The sequence below is a fragment of the Psittacula echo genome (genome assembly GCF_963264785.1).
Source record: "Psittacula echo genome assembly, chromosome: 9".
NCBI lineage: Eukaryota > Metazoa > Chordata > Aves > Psittaciformes > Psittacidae > Psittacula > Psittacula echo.
Window position 1 is genome coordinate 22,597,361 of NC_137745.1, and position 15,635 is coordinate 22,612,995.

The following is a 15,635-nucleotide window of genomic DNA, read 5'->3' on the forward strand; positions in this document are numbered from 1 at the left end:
GCAGTGAAGCTCAGGTCTGATGTTCAGGTGTGAATTCATTGCAGTGATGCTCAGGTCTGATGTTCAGGTGTGAATTCATTGCTGTTTGTGTTCTATTGCTTTTTAGGGGATGTTAATGTGAGACCATAGTATTGCTGCATGTAATTGCTTTAGTGATAACTGAGAATTCAGATACTAAAAAGACCCCAGAACTTCCAGTTGAAATTCCTTCAGGAAGAAAGGGAACAAACCACGTTTTGTGGTTATCAGGACAAGATTTCTGTTTCTGGGGGAAAGGTTTTGATGGGATTTCAAGGCAGTGAAATCCTTGGACAGACTGCTTGGGAGTGGGCAGAGCCTTCAGCATTGCAAGGCTTGAAGAGAACTGGAGAAGGGCTGATAAGGCAGGACAAAGGTAGAGCTCATCCTGTGGCATGGAAGTGATGAGCTGGGGTCTGGGCTTGGTTGGGTTCTTCTTGATTGCCTTTGGGCCTGGAATATTAAAGTAAGCATTTCAAAAGTGCTTCTTGTTGATTTATACCTGTTTCCATTGATATCTGTCTGTATCTCAGTCAGTGGGAGCTGAGTTAAACTGATTTTGCAGATCTCAGCATTACTGGTCCCTTCAGGTGACCACTGTGATACTGAAGCTTCTGACCTGGGGTATCTTATTCCCTCTGGATCGAGGCAGTACTGCCCTGAACAGCCCATTAGTTTGTTCTCTTCTTCCTCTCTTATTCTTTCCGTGGTTCTGAAGGATTCTTTGTGACAGATGTGAGTGTTCATCTCTTCCTTATTAGCATTCCCATACTATCCAGCCCCACGTTTCTACTGCTGCAGGGCTGCCTGACAGCTTACACTCGCAGCATGTCGAGCCAAGATGTGTAGAAGTCCTGTCTGGCTCCATTCCTTCCTTATGGCCTGCTTCAGAGGGAGGGTAGCTTGGCAGGGGGAGGAGAGAGGAATAATTATGCCAAGACACTGTGTTTGGCAAGAGGTTTCTGTCTTCCTCCCCTAACAACTACATGAAGTGTTTGCAAGTGGTATTGTTCGTTCCCCTATTCAGGCATCTTCCTTTCTCCCGGTCGTTTTCTGCAGCTGGGATGGAGCTGAGTGTGTTTTTCTGCTTCTCATCAGGAGCACCCGAGTTAAAGCTGGGTGTTTTGGAGGGGCAGGACGCTGGCTGGAGGAAACCTGACAGAGCACAGCCAGCTGGCTCAGAGTCACTCCGTGCCAGGCAGGATAGAAATAGCTTCAAGTATCTGGATGTCTTTCAGAAGTGTCATCCTTCTGAGTGGCAGCTTGGAGCTGAGCTAGGTACAGGGAGCTGGCGGGGGGGGAAGTCAGAGCACTGCTGGGTGTAGGAGGGGAGATGAACCAGAAAGAGAAGGCTCAGCTGGTGCAAGAGGTGAGCTGGGAAGGGGAGCACAGGTGCAAATGGACCTTCCTCTTCACCCTCACTGGTGCTGAACCTGCCCATCAGTGTAAAACTCGTCTCTGAGCCTCTCCCCCTCTGCTCAGGGCACCCAGTGCTGGGAAGCTGGCGTGGGGCCATTGGGGCTAATTCTGGAGCGGTTCTCAGGTTTTCAATCCTTGGCTTCCCAAGTCTGTCAGGAGAGGCACACAGACACAGATTAACCCTGGGATAACCGCTGCTGGCTGGTCCCAGCTGGGCATCTCCAGCAGAAACCTCCAACTGCTGACCCTCTCCATGGAGGAGTGAGGGGTCTGACAACACGAGCCCACCTCGGGTACCCAGAAAATCACTGCAGTTGGAGGCTAAGCCTCGCACTGATTGGTTTGGCTTCCTGGGCTCCTGGGCAGCATTCTTTGTGGTAGATGGTGTTTCAGATGAGCCCCAAAGAGGAAGACAGACCTTGAGGGCTGACTTCCTTCCAAGCTGACCTGTCTATTCCAAGAAACAGAAACTTTCCATGTTGCATAAAGCAGCTGGCCCTCAGCTTGTTTACAGGGGCTGTCATGTGTAACTCTGCACGTGGCGTTTTACAGGACACAAATAAGACTCCACATAATAGGTTTTCACGTCCAAGCCCAGCGCAGAGCTTTATCCCAGCCACTGCTGTATCCACCCGCACAGGTAACACCTACTACACGTAGCAGAGGTGGTGAGAGGGAGAAGTAAAGGGAGTAAGTAGAGCAGAATTCATTGTGGTTTAAAGAGAGAGGTTATGAAGTGATTTTTTTGGGTGCAAATTTCAGTCTTAACGTGTGCTCTCAGAGCAGCTCTTACTGAATCTGCATGTTGGATGGTGTCATCATCCTCCTTCATACATATCATATGTATGCATAGTGAAGAACGGGGATGAAAGGAGGAGGAGGAGGAAGAAAAGATATGGAAATGGGAAGAGGAAAAGCGCTTGGAGATGAAAAGAGCTTGTTACTTAGGATGCTGTACCTTCAGTCCTTCACTGTCTACTTGAATTCTGCTTGGGGGCAAAATTGCTGCTGAGCCCCATGATCTAAAAGGCATTTTATCACTGCCAAAAGGCTGCAGATTGTTTTCTCTTCATTTATGAGCGTCATATTGAAATGCTGGTACCACCAGAAGGGATTTGCCAGGGCAGGCTGATACTCAAGGGATGGAAAGCACTTAAACACACAGTGGAGAGGGGGGATTTCTGCCAGACTCAAAGGTGACCGATCTGTTTCGGAGCATCTCTGACATCTTTCCTGAGGAACAACCAGTTCCTTCCTCACAGTGTAAGGCAGGAGAGAAGACTGCCTGCCCTTGAGGCTTAGCTGGCTGGAAACTGGAGAGGTGTGTTTATCTTTGGCTGTAAAACCCTTCTGGCCATTGAACACTGTGGATTAGAGGGTTCCTCATTCTACCCGCCTGCGTGACTGCGGGTACCTAGAGCCTTTCACATTTTGTCACCAGCTTGGAATCCGCGTGGGCTGGGATGGGAGGAATTACAGGTCAACCCTCTTTGACAGCTGTTTAATGGCCTATGGAAATAGAAGTGTTGGGCACAGGCCAGTTTCCGTGGGGTCATGTGTCAACACATCACAACTGATGCTAATTGTCGCCCTTATTGGCAGCCTCAGCAGAATGGCTGGGGATGGGGGAAACCTTGGTGGCTAAAGTTCAGGTGTGCTGGCAGGAGGGGGGCACGAGGTTAAAGCTGCTTCCTCTGCTGTGGTTATTCCTGTACAAAGAAGTGCTCAGGCTCCTGTGCTCCCTAGGGAGCATCTTGTTTGCTGGTCTATGAGATGCAGGTAGATGGCTTGGGTGATATCTTCTATATCAACTTCCTAGGGGGTGAAAAAGGCCAGGTTGGATGGAGCTTGGAGCAAGCTACTCTAGTGGAAGGTGTCCCTGCCGATGGCAGGGGTTGGAACAGGATGAGCTTTAAGGTCCCTTCCAACCCAAACCCTTCTGTGATTCTATGATTCTGTGTAATAAGCATTACACTTATTTTGCCCCAGGTATTTTACTTTGGTACCCAGACGTAGGTTGGGTCACCTTCTCTTATTCTGGGAAGTGGTGAGCTCTGATTATAGATATAAAGCAGAGGTATGCTCAGGTCAGTTTTGTTAGAGGTGGTTGAACGGTGGTAAAGGTGGGAGAAGGACACCCAGCAGGCTTCACAACTCATCGCTGCCGTCGTGTTAGCTTTGTGAAACGCTCCTTTCTCTGCAGAGGAGTTCAGTGCAGTTACGTGTTGCCAGGCCTTATGAGCAAGTGAGATAATGCAGTATGCACTACTAATCGAATATAAAGTGTTCTGTAAGCTGGATGTAGCAGATGGTGTCTCTGGTCTGTTTGGACCTTTGATCCAGGGGTTTCTACTATAGAGAACCATGGGCTTTCTAACCATGAGGTTAGAAAGTCTGATTTGGTCATTAATTGCAATATTCCGAGAGAAAGGATGATGGATGGCCAAAACCTGGGGGTGTTTGCCTATGGAATGGCACCATTTTCAGTGTGAATAGATGCTTTCAAATAGTTGACGTGTGAAAACTGTTTGGTTTTTGCTTTTATTTGCATGAAACTCCTGAGGAGAAGCCTTCCTGCTTTGTCTTTCATCAGGAGGGGATTTATCTTTTTCAACAGGCATCTCGAATGACACCATGGATGCAGTAATTATCTGGGAATCCTGTCCTGTGAGATGCTTGGATGCCAATAATAATTAACCTGCAGATTGGATTCACATGTAGCTTGACTCTACAAGTCCTTCAGCTTCGGGTTTGTAAAGGTGTAACATGGACATATTCAGATGCTTCAATGCTGAGCTTTCAGAGAGGGATGTGGCAGTCTTCCAGGGAATAGGAAAGTCTCCATTCAACTCTTGCATTCCCTGTGCCTGAAGTTCTCATGTTGTTGTTGTTTGCAAGTAGTTTCTGCTGGAAATGGCCATTATTTAAAGTCTGAATGTTCTGCTTCAGTGTTTTCAGAACAAAATATTCCAGAAATGCCAAAACATCTTGACACTTTTAGAATCCAGTGATGAGTTGAGTTCAGAACAAAGAACAAACAGCTCCTCCTTCCTGCTTCTCCCCATCCCCCTGAAAAGTAATCTGGAAAGCTTTCCATATGGTTAAAGAACCTGAAGAGAGAACTTCTGGGGGAGTCGGGGGTATTTCTGGCTTTGAGAAGTCATTAAACAATTGCTGTTGTTTCAAATGCAACCTTTTGAGTCTGTGTTTTTCCTGCATTTCTTTTTCCATTGGACTGAAAACTTACCCATTTGCCCATTTCTCAGGTGGAAGTGAAACGCATCAGTAAGAGCCTTTGCAAGACTGGCAACGTGACCCATGGAGCTCTATTGAGTGGCATCGTGAAACCTGAGTGAGTTTTGTACTTTCAGGCAGGTGAGGGCAAGGGTTTATAGACTTGTTTACAGAAGACCTCCAATCTGATGTTTCGTATCTATATTTTGCTTGCATATAGAAACATGCAGAAGGTTAGACAGGAAAACAAGGTATTTGGAGCCTCTCTGTTGGCTGGAATACAAGTGTCAGACTGAAATAACTCTGGGCCTTAAAAGTAGATAGCTGGTGATTGTATTCAAAACCACTGTGGCTTACTTATGAACTTCCATGCTCTGCTAATGTTTTCACCTCCCTTCAAAACTATAACCCACCTCCTTTTTTAAAGCCAGGTACTTATGAGCAGCCCTATAGTAATAAACCTGAGTGCAGCAACTGCCAGTTATCAAACCCTGTGTGCCTTGGAATAGCTCCACAGTGAAAAGCCAGTTCATTTGAGAAGTGTCAGCACAGTGATGAAGTGCAAACGCTTAGGAAGCAGGCGAATATGCTGTTGGTTTTGGCCACAAAGAAACTATTAGAAGTAGTACTACCTTTTAAAGTGATTTTAGTATGTCTTGGTGCTGCTTGAATGCCAAAAGAGCTTGATGGGGTGCAAGGAAAACCCACTGAAATCCTCTCCTTCAGGGACTATTTTCCAGTCATCTCTGTCTTCCTTTGATGGTTGCCCAGCTCCTCAAATGCTCTGCATGGTGCTTCACCACCTTTTCCTCTATGGTGTTGACTTCAGTGACACTTTTGAGCTTGCCATAGGACTCTGAGCCTGGTATTATTACATGTGGGTCCTCTCAGAATCACCACTGTGCACAGTGCAGTGGGTCTGGATGGACATACTGACATGTGACAGCATCTACCCAAGCCCAAACTGCGCATACGGAGCAGTGTGGCCATGGCTCAAAATGATGGTCATGATTATTTGTATTGGAAACTTCCCACACACTCAGCTCTCCTCCTCAGCACAAAAAACATCTTGAAACTTAGCTCTAGGTTTTATTTTATGATGTCAACAGCTCTTAACCATAAAAGTGAGGGGATGCCAAAGTCTTGCACAGCAGAAGATCCCGATGTTCCCATCCAATGTGGCGCTTAAGCTCTAAATGCTGAGCTTGTGGTGGTCTGCTTCGAGTAAAGAGCTGTGTTTCACGCAATAGGGACCAGATGAGGAGGATGTGCTGTCTGTCACTGATGAAATGCTGTCAGATGCCTCCCGGCTCTTGGTGCAAGTTGATGCCAAAACACTAAATATTCCTGCCGGAGGGAGACGTGGGCACAGGGAGAAGAATGGAGGGGGAGGGAAGAGCCTCCAGGTTTGGAGCAGGCTTGTTGGCTTCAAGGGAGTTCAACAGGCAGTGCCTGCTTAGCAGAAGTCTGGACAGAAGCCGGTAGGAAGGTGTCCACAGCAGCCTGTGTGGTGTTGCTGGTAGTTGTGCTGGAGAGATAGATACAGCTTGTCACAGCTTTACCTCCTGCCTTGCCAGCACGTGGAGCTGGGATTGCAACCACTGTTCTAGAGTGGGTTGAGCAGCAGCCAAGACCTTCAGCCTTGGGAAGCCTAGAATCCGATAGGGAATGAAGTCTCCTAAGTCTCCTGTCAGGTCTTGCACTGGGTTGTTAGGACTGAACTGTAGAGGAAGGTTGCAGGCTGTTGCTGGGAAAGCTACAGCCATGTTCCCTGCAGGTAGCATGCTGTGTGTACTTCATGCTCTCTGGGGTGCTGCTGATGCATAAGACAGTGGACTGTGACAGAGTCATTTCAAGACTTGGAATCATGGAATGGTTTGTATTGGAAGGGGCCTTAAAGCTCACCCAGCTCTGACCCTGCCACGGGCAGGGACCCCTTCCACTGGAGCAGCTTGCTCCAAGCCCCTGTGTCCAACCTGGCCTTGAACACTGCCAGGGATGGGGCAGCCACAGCTTCTCTGGGCACCCTGTGCCAGCGCCTCAGCACCCTCACAGGGAAGAGCTTCTGCCTAAGAGCTCAGCTCAATGTCCCCTATTTCAGCTTCCATCTTTAAGCAAAGTCATTTGGAAGGATCATTCTAACATCAATGAAAAGCAAGGAGAAATACCAGGGATGGGAAAATGGCTGATCCCAGCTCAGGATGGCTGGTGTTCTGGGAAGGGTTTATAGATAGGTACAGTGGAGCCCCTTGTGCTAATACATGACCCAGGAAAGGTGCTTGTGGAGGAAGGGGCAGAGCAGGGGTGCTGCAGCAGTGCCAGCTAGCTGGTGTTGTCAGCTCTTGCTGACAAAGCTGTGATCCGACAGGACCACGTGTGGGCTGCTCTCCTCCTTCCTGCAGTGCCACATAACAGGGTATGCACTGCAGGAGTGTGTCCCAGGGATGGATGAACATGGCAGCAGGAGCCAGCTGCCCGGTCCTGCTGTGGAGCAGCCGCTTCCTGCAGGCTGGCCCCGGCTCTGTGCGGGAGGTGGTGCCTGTGCCGCTGCCAATGGGTTTATGATGAGGACTGACACTGGCTCCCAGGGAAAGCCACTGGTTGTCTTTCCGAGGTTTCTGTTTTAACCTGCTTACAGTAGGACTGGACCCAGGGCTGCCATCCGCACTTCCACTGCTCTCCATTCAGTGTTGTGGTTAACTAAGGTCTGTCCGAATCGGTCTGTTCAGAGATGATGGGGAACAGCTGAGGGACCTGGGGGGTTCAGTCTGGAGAAGAGAAGGCTCAGGGGGGACCTGATCGCTCCCTACAACTGCCTGACAGGAGGATGGAGCCAGAAGGGGCTGGGCTCTGCTCTCAAGGAACAAGGGATGGGACAAGAGGAAACAGCCTCAAGCTGCACCAGGGCAGGTTTAGATGGAGCTGAGGAACAATTCCAGAGGAACAGGTCCAGAGAAGGCCACGAGGATGATCAGGGGCTGGAGCACCTCCTGTATGGAGACAGGCTGAGAAAGTTGGGGCTGTTCAGCCTGGAGAAGAGAAGCTGCGTGGAGACCTCAGAGCAGCTTCCAGTGTCTGAAGGGGGCCTACAAGGATGCTGGGGATGGACTCTTCATCAGGGACTGCAGTGACAGGACAAGGGGTAACGGGTTCAAACTGAAACAGGGGAAGTTTAGATTGGATCTAAGGAAGAAATTCTTTACTGTGAGGGTGGTGAGGCACTGGAATGGGTTGCCCAGGGAGGTTGTGAATGCTCCATCCCTGGCGGTGTTCAAGGCCAGGTTGGATGAGGCCTTGGGTGGCATGGTTTAGTGTGAGGTGTCCCTGCCCATGGCAGGGGGTTGGAACTGGATGATCTTAAGGTCCTTTCCAGCCCTAACGATTCTATGATTCTAATTCCTTCCCCAGAGGGTGCTCAGGCATTGGAACAGGCTGCCCAAGGCAGGGCTGGAGTCACCATCCCTGCAAGTGCTCATGCCCCATGGAGACGAGGCCTCAGTGCAATGGGTTAGTGGTGGCCTTGGCAGTGCTGGGCAATGGTTGGACTCAATGCTTTTAAAGGTCTTTTCCAACCTAGCTGATCCTATGCTGGGTCCAGGTCCAGCCTGCAGGCCCAGGCACACAAGCCCTGCACGGTAGAGCTGACTTCATGTATTTTCATGCTAAATTATAGCCACGTTCAGTACCACTCCGTTCTTGCTGAAATCGAGTCCAGCTTGAGTCTTAGAGCTGGAACACAATGAATAGATCACATCTTTGGGGAGCGTGGGCCAGCCAATGGCTTCAGGAACAAAACCATAAAACCCCCACAACCCAAAACACAGCCAAAGGACTCTGAACCAACTCTGCTTCATGTCCGGAGACCGACACATAATTGGAAGTGACTGGCTCAAAATACCTTCCTGGTGTGGGTAGCTAAAGCCATCGGGTATTTTGTTTACTTGTCTATAGAACATGTTTCTGTTGAGTTCTGGCACTGCTCGCTGCTGCTTGTTTAAACACGCCTGGGAGGGGAGCCAGTGTGAAAACACTCTTTAACTCAATAAAAATAGTTGTAAAAGTGAGTAAACACTCCAGATTGGAACAGTTCACGAGCTGCAGGACCAGGAGGGGGTATTTCCTTTGGTGAACTGCAGATCTCGGCACCCACTTTGGTGATCTGGATGATATACAGGGCTATGGAGGGAAAGCTGGGCTCTGGGAGAATCCAGGTCTAGGAGTACGGTTGGTGTCTTGGACCTGTTTTCGTCTGACTCGGATGTTTGATGGATTAGTTAACTACAAAGCATTACTATTTTTGCTTGTTAAGAAGGGAAACTTAAGGCTCTTGAAATTAATAATATTAATTTTCAAAGCTTTTGAGGAAAGATGAAGTTTAAAGATTATTATTCTGGTAAAAGCAGTTTGGAGGCTTAGAAAATAAACTGTTTTCCAAGGGATTAATTCTTAGACCATCTTGGAGTAAATGAATTTTGTGCCGCTTTGACTGAAATGATCTTAATGAATACTTTGGATCTATTCATTTATAGACAGTCCCTACACATGGCTAACAATTCTCATGTAAGCTGTGTAGGGTGATGCTTTGTTCGAAGGATTTCCCAATGTATTTTAAGATGAACCTTCCAAACACTGAAAGCATGGATAGCTTCATGTGCTTTACCAGCTCTAAATTAGGGAGGTTGTGAAAAGGATTCTGAAGCTCAGAAGCATTTCAACAAAAAGGGTCCCTTTTTAGACACCTTTGAAATAGTTTATGATTTCTTTAGAAGCTGTTCTGATTTTTGCACTCCCTGGGATGCTTTCAGGTAACTCTGAAGCACCGAGGTTTGCTTTGTGTTGTATTTGTGTTTTCCCCCATACCGAGCTTTGGATGTAGAGAAGAGGAAAACCAGAAGTGTGAAATCTCTGCAAACAAGACTTGCAATGGGATTCCAAGGCTTTGGAGCTGCAGCATTGCTTCCAATTTGCCCCTGCTGTGCTCTCAGGAAGGGGTTGAGTGCTGCAGGTTGTCACGGGCAGAGGACAGGCCAGGTCTTTATATGCAGCATGAAGAATAAGACCCTGTGAAATGAAACAAGGAGTAAATGAAGACAAGTCTTACCTATATCACTAGCAGTGGATGAGCAAATGCAAAGTGAACCCAGGCAGCTCAGTTTTCCCACAGCAATGCATTGGCTTTTGCTTAAATTAAGGAAAAACTATAAGTTCCCTGCCCATAAAGAGCACCTTATTCTACGAATGAGAACAGCTCGGTCATCTGACAGCTTGAGCTGGAAGGTGTCCAACCCAATTGGTGCATCTCCTGTCGAGTGTTGCACTGCTACAATACAGTGTGTTTGGGAAATAGCTCTTGATTAACAGTGTCCAGTGGAGTGGAAGCAAAAATAATTGGGAGCTATGTTAAAGCTCCCTTTGAATGTAATCCATGGGCAGTGATTTTAAACAACCTGTCAGCTTCAGCACTCGGAGATGACTTGTGCAAGGGTAAGTTCTAGGATAGTGGTACCACTCCAGCACTTGGCACTGCTGTTAGTGGGAGGAGGCGATTGCCATGTCTTTAAACAAGCATGTGTGTTTTTCCTAGGAGCTGTAATTTGTCTCTTCAGTTTGTTGTAAATGAGCCTAAAGAGGCGCTTTAGAGCCTTGGTGGTGGGAAAAGCATCATATCTGTGCTGATTCATCTCAGTCACAGACGTGCTAAGCCCATGGTTTGGGCTCTGCAGAAGCACTGATCTGATGCTAGTGGTGGTTCTGCATTGACTCAACAGGACCTGTCCTGTGGCAGTGCACACATGTAGGTGTTGATGTACAGATACACATGTGTGTATGGACACGTCTCAAGTCTGAAGCCATGTTTTGGAAAAGCCAAAGGCTTTGTCCCAGAGCAATCGTCCAGGGTAGTCTAAGCTGGTCTGTGTATACAGGGGGAAGGTGAGGAAGCCAAGAAAATACCCATGCAGTGAGGGTTGTCAGCCATAAGATTTGGAGACAGCAACAACCTCATCTTTCTGTATCCTAACTCTGCTCCTATGAGCAACTGGTGACTCATTTATGGAGCTTAGATACAGAAGGCCCTTACTCGAAGTTGAAGTGCTGTGAAGCCTCATACTACGCATCAGAAGCAGGCTTTCCTCTCACACTTTTTATAGAGACTGGGTAGTTCTGGTTAATCCTGATTTGGTGAGTGCTGACTCAGTCCCCTTCTGAAAGAAACTGTGTGGGTGCAACTGTTAAAGTGGTGATGAAGGCCTGTAAGAGCTGGTGCTGCATGTTTGTGCTGCGCAGATACATTTACACATGACCATGAATGTGCACAAGGAGAGATGCTCTTGTCCTGAAATAGCATCATGAGACAGGATGAGGGGGCACCTACTAATGAGACTGGGATTGTATCACCAGTGCCCAGTATGAGACCTGACCTTGGGAGACGCTGGGCTCTGAGCTCTTGTGGGCAATCTCCATTTTCACTTAGTTTTATTTATACATCCCATTCCACATAATAAAGGTTTAGTCTCCTGTGCTATTCCTGGGTGTTTGAAGTCATTCAATGCTCATATTTTTACTTATCCCAGTAATTACTGCTTCTTAGAATGGTGCAGACTGGAGTATCCCTAAACCCACCAGGTTATACTTAATCCTGTGGGCATCCTGGTCTGTTGTGTATGAGATTGTGTATAGCTTGATGTATGAATTGTATATTGTCAGGTGTATAGCAATACGTTATGACAACTTTGGGGGCTATATGAGTTGGAGGAAGGGCTGAAAAAAATGGCTTACAGACATAGCTAAGAACCTTCTGTTTGTAGCATCTCATTGCTGCCTGGCCAGAGAGGGCTTTGAAACCAGAAATCTGGTCTTTAACCTAGTTTCTAGCAGCCTGGAGTGTGGGGTTGCTTTCATGCATGCAGTTAAGTGTCATCAGTTACATGGTTATGTCTTTGCTGTGGGGACAGGTTGGGAAGGAACCACCAGCTGGTGGCTCTGTAAATGGTCCCAAACACGCCTGAGATGCTCCTGTTATTAGTGTGTGCCTCGCAGTGAGGTGTCTGCAATACAGTGACCTATGACTTGTGTGCACAGCCACTCAGAGAGGTGTATTAGAGATCACATCTAAAGGTTTCTGAGAGGACTTAGTCGCTGGAGTGCTTGATGGAGCCCTGCTGACATTTGTTCTGCTTCTTATCCAAGGCAGAAGGTAGCTTTCATTTAACCAAGCCTCTCCACCTGTTTCATTTCAGTGGAAAGTACCTAATAACTTCAGTAGCTCTGGCCAAGCAGCCAGAGGGGAAGTAGGTTACTGAGAATACATCCTCAGGTTCCAATCTGTGCCTGGCTCCCGCGTGTACAAATGCAAAGACCCTGTTAGAAGTGAGCTTTTGCTAATAACCCTTCTGTAGTAATTGGTGGCTCTAGATGAGCTGCCATGCTCTTACCTCGCTCTTGAGATAACTGGAATCTCATTTCACACCTATCCAGCAGCCTCTTGCTGTCCTGTCCCTGCTCTGCCTCGGTTGCCTGGATAGGCTGGCAGCATTCATGGCACGGGCTGTCCACACGCTGTGTTTGTGTAACACGCTGGCCTCTGGCTGCATGTCCACATCTGTGCCCTGTCTGCTAAGGATATTGGTCTGTTATAGCTCCCAGCTGCCTGGCCTGGCTTTCTACCTCAAGCTGCCGAGCATCCTGCTCTTACTGCTCTGCTTGGTCCCTGGTTCAACCCTGGTACTTGCCAAGGTGGCATCTGCAGTGTGTGCAGAGCAGGGCAAAACCTGCCCTGATGTCTGTAAGAAATGGCAATAAATGTAAGAGGAAAACCAGACAGGCTGGCCTGTGGGGCTTGACTTTCCCTGTAGGTCACTGATGAGGTGTCCATCACCTGCTCTGCCAAGTGGTATTTTTCCAGCATCCTTCACTACTTTTCTTTTCCCTTACCCCCTTATCAGTGTTAGTGCATTTATAGGAATTGCCTCCCCTTCTCTCTAGTGCTTCCAGACATCGGCTCATCCCTGGCCCCTTCTGATAGGCAGCTCCTTTTATGTTTGCTCTGTCAGGCTCACCATTTCAGGGGAGCGGAATGCCGGTGTTGGTTTTCTCCCTGGGAGTGACTCAGAAAGGGGATTTATGCGTGGCCGGGGGCCAGGGAAGAAAACACCCTGTCAGTGTACATCAGCGCCGTGCCAAGCCCTCCCTGGGCACAGTAACTTTCCTCTCAAGGCTGCTGCATGCCAGGAAGGGGAGACACACTGAATAGGGGAGGAGGCGAATGGGAGCAGCTTGTGCTAAAGACTGACCTGGCAGGCTTAGCTCAGCTACGTGCCCTTCTGCTGGCACTTGGGAGGTACTGCTCCAGAAGACAAATAAAGGTCTCTAGTGTTGTCTTGGCAGTGGTTCATATCCCACCTGGTTAATGCTGTGCCTGCAGATTTCATGGCAGATACCTTTATTCTCTTGAACGTGTGCACTTGTAGGGTCCTGGAAGCGTACTTGAGGTGGAAGACAGGGTAAGTTCACCCAGATGAGACAAAAACAGTTATTGTATGCTGGAGTTAAGTCAGTTTGGTTCTGTGCTCCTGTTGCACAGCCTTCAGGACTCCTGGATGGGTGGGAGCAGTATGAAGAGCAGGAAGGCTGGTGTTATACAGAGTGATCTGTGAGAAAAACAAGACACTTTGCCTTGTGTTTGTGGCAGGGTTTTATTCCTCCTGTCTTTAAGCGCCACATTCAGAACACCCCTCTGGGATGTTAATTCTGGCCCTAGTGTTGTGCAGAGTGGTGACAATAAAGCTGGAGAGGGGCTTTGGACAAGGGCCTGTAGGGACAGGCCAAGGGGAATGGCTTGAACCTGCCAGAGGGGAGACTGAGATGAGCTCTTAGGCAGAAGCTCTTCCCTGTGAGGGTGCTGAGGCGCTGGCACAGGGTGCCCAGAGAAGCTGTGGCTGCCCCATCCCTGGCAGTGTTCAAGGCCAGGTTGGACACAGGGGCTTGGAGCAAGCTGCTCCAGTGGAAGGGGTCCCTGCCCGTGGCAGGGGTTGGAGCTGGGTGAGCTTTAAGGTCCCTTCAACCCAAACCATTCTATGATTAGTGCTGTAGACTCAGTAGTGTCCGTGTAGCTGAGATGTCAGAGTCATCCTGCTCTCCTCAGCTGTAGCTATAAAGTCTTCAGGACCCTTCAGCAAGAGTGAATGGTAGGGATGTGGTTGCCTGCCAGCTTTGTATCCGGAGTAGGGGAAGTCCTAGGAGTGAGACGTGGGCAGCCCTGCACAGAGCCAGCCATCTGGTGATGGGGACTGAGAGGACACAAGGAGCCATATGTAAGCACTCCAGATTCCTATAGACCAAGAAAAGCTTAATAACTGCAAATAGCAGCTTCTCAGTTGTTTGATGCAGCTGGGAATACTTGCCTCTGGAAGCAGCCATGCGATGAAAGCATGTGGGAAACAGTGGCTTTCCAAAGCCCTTCTCCAGCTCATGTGGAGGGGAAATGCACAGTGTGGTTTAGAAGCTGGCTGAAGGAAATGTTCTCAACCTTTTCCTGCCTTTTCCCCTAGTGGCTTCTTTCCTTCACATCCCCGTCTTTAAGGAAAACTCGTGTTCTAATGTAACAAAAATATAGCTCCTCTCTATTTTTAGGAGCTACATAAACAAGTTCAATAACTGGAGAATCGTGGTGGTCAGGGAGCTCAAATTGGCTGTGGGTATTGAGCAGAAATAGATGTGGATTAACCAACCAATGATCCCATCAAGCACATTTCCTTTTTTCTCTTTTCCTGGAACTATTATGGTTTCAGGATTTTGGGATCATGTATAAATAAATCTGGCCAGAGGACTTGGCCAGAGGCTTGGAAAGATCATTTCTTGCACTCTTTTCTCAAAGCGTGGCTAAAATTAAGCATTAGGACATTCTAGTGATAACTGTGGAACATCACTGGGTGATTTTTCTGTTGAGTTTCCCAAATGCTAAGCTAAGGCCCAGTAGCCATTGGGAAACCAAGCCCCAGTCTGAGGAGAAACAAGAAAGCATTAGAAAATGTATATCCTTGAGGGATGAACAACTTGAACAAGAGCAGGAGGATGCTAAAAATGAAGCAAAAGCAATATTTAAGATAGCTTTTGGCACAGTGTTTCCTAATTACTGGCTTGTTGGTCTGTCTAAACTCCAGGAGCTTTAGTACTCGAGGCATTTAAAGCCAGACTGCACAGAGCATTGGAGAGCAGGTAAATACTGTGCAGGGTTTAGAGGCAGGAAGCAATAGAGGTTCTTCCATTTCTAAGCTAGCATCACCCTTGCACCAACTCCTTGGTACAGCAGATCTCAGTCCCAGCAGAAGGCTGGACTGAATGGGATGGTCACCAACTGGGAGGTCTTTATCCTAGCTGATAAAATAAAGGTCTTTTGAGTGCATTAGACTCCTGAGTCATAGAACCATAGAATAGTTAGGGTTGGAAAGGACCTTAAGATCATCCAGTTCCAACCCCCTGCCATGGGCAGGGACACCTCACACTAAACCATGGCACCCCAAGTCTCTGTCCAACCTGGCTTTGAACACGGCCAGGGATGGAGCATTCACAACCTCCCTGGGCAACCCATTCCAGTGCCTCACCACCCTCTCAGTAAAGAATTTCTTCCTTAGATCCAATCTAAACTTCCCCTGTTTCAGTTTGATCTTTAGGAGCTGGTAAAGTGTGCACTAAATAAAGGGTTCTGTGTTGGCAGCCATAAGTAGACTAGACTAGGAAGCCAAGGAAGACACTTCGGTGTGGTCTGTGGGTTGGTACCAAAGGGCTGGGTTTATGGTACCAAGGCTCTGTTATGCCAAGTAGACACACAGACACTGGAAAGCTGGAATCAAGCCCTGGCCACAAACTGGGAAGCCCAGGGATGAATTTTGCTCTCCCACACCCTGTAATAGGCTTTTGGCCACAAAAATTACTGGCTGAAATAGGAACAGCAGCCATGAGTGCTC